Below are 2,009 nucleotides of genomic sequence, written 5' to 3' on the forward strand. Positions count from 1 at the left end.
GAAACCCAACAGCCTATCGTATGTTTTCATCCTAAGGAATCGGGTGCCCCGTGTGCTGCTGTTAGAATATTTGGAACTACCAAGGTAGCGGCTGGCATAGGTAAATGGCTGGCATAGGGGCCACAGTGGCAAATGGAGAAACACATTATTTTTGGTCCCATAGTAACATAAGGTTCCTTGTTCTACAGTTGGGTTCAGATAAATGACTTAAGACAACTGAATGTTTTTCTCCAACTTGAGCCAGTGCTGGGTGCTAGCCCTACCACGTGTAGACGAGAGCAGCCTTGGAGAGGCCAAGATGGCTCCACAGAGCACGTGACAGCTGCAAGTGTGGCAGCTGGGCACGGGGCCTGGACCACAGGAAGCAGGTGCTAAGACCTTCCCACCAAAGGCTATGTTCCCTGCACCCCGGTTCTCACCACTGCCTTCCAGGGTCCACTGTGAGTACCACCCCCCGTAGAGGAGTGGCAGGCACAGGAGGTGCAGCAACTTGTCCAAGGTCACAGGTCAGCAAGGAGCAGGCCTCAGATGCAGGAAGTGACTGCAACCCCTGCGACCAGCTCTGTACCAGGTCCGTACCAGGATATGCCACAAGCCTCCGGGTGGAGGGAGGAGGCAGGCAGTCCCGGGCTCTCCAGGCCATGGAGGAGTCTAGGTCTATTTGGGTTCTGTTTTAAACAGAGCACTCCGTCTACAGAGTGGAAAACAGGATAGAGAGGCAAAGAGTGCAGGCGGAAAGCCCAGGCAGGAAGCGGTGACGTGACCCAGGTGAGGGCCACAGAGGTTGCCACCATGGTGGTGGCAGTGGAAATGGAATCAGGTTGTCTTCAGGAGGCCAAATCTACAGGATTCGCTGATGGACTGGCAGGAAGCGGAACAGGGGGGAAGGGCAGGTACCAAAGAGCATGCTGGGGAAGCTTCTGCATCGGGCAGCTGGGGGCTCCAGGGACGGCTGGCAGCATGGCCACAGAACACGATGACGGTCAAAAGGTTCAAAAATGGTGCTGGAAAAGCTGGACATTCGCATGCAAAAGAACGCAGCAGGCCCTTACCTTATAGTATACATAAAAACCACCTCCAAGTGTCAACAGAAGAGCTAAAACCGTAACTCTCAGAAGAAACAGTGACACTAGTTTTGGCAATGATTCCTTAGGACATCAAAAGCCCAGGAAAAGAAAAAACAGAATGATGAGTTGGGTTTTATCAAAATTCAAAATCTTTGTGCACAAAGGCCATGATCAAGATAGTAAAAAGGCTACCAAAGAATGGGAGAAAATATTTGCAAATCACATATCTGATAAGGGTTTAATATCTAGAGTATTAAATATATACAGAAAATATATATGTAAAGAACTCCTAAAACTCATCCAACAACGGCTAGCCAAATTCACAAATAGGTAAAGAACTTAAACACTTCTCCGAAGAAGATACACGAACGGCCAACAAGCACATTTGAAAATGGAAAGATGCTTATCATCCATCGTCATAAGCAAAATGCAAATCAAAATCGCAGTGAGATGCCACTTTACACCTACCAGGCTGGCTATTACCAAGATCCACAGAACCACCAAGTGGTAATGAGGATATGAAGAAACTGGAACCCTGACATGTGGCTGCTGGAAATGTACAGAAAACAACATGGCAGCTCCTCACAGTCAAACCCAGAATCAGCCCAGCACCCAGCAAGCCCGCCCTTCTGGTCACAAGCTCCACAGAACGCACACACGGACACCCGTTCACAGCAGCACTACTCGCAACAGCCACCGACCAGAGGAAGCAACCTGGGTGCCCAACAGCAAAGGAACAGAACCACCAAGCGTGGAAGTGACACACGTGGAAGAGCGCTGGCCGCAAGGGGCAAGGGCTGACCCTGGGCAATGTGGATGGACCCTGAAGACATGAGGTGGAGTGAAATAAGCCCGACGCAGAAGGACCGACAGGTCTGCTTTCCTGCCGAGGAGGAAAATGGAAACGTTATTAGCGTAGGAAGCAGCAGAGTGCCGGGCACG

The sequence above is a fragment of the Sciurus carolinensis genome, chromosome 2 (assembly GCF_902686445.1).
Source record: "Sciurus carolinensis chromosome 2, mSciCar1.2, whole genome shotgun sequence".
NCBI classification, from domain to species: Eukaryota; Metazoa; Chordata; class Mammalia; order Rodentia; family Sciuridae; genus Sciurus; species Sciurus carolinensis.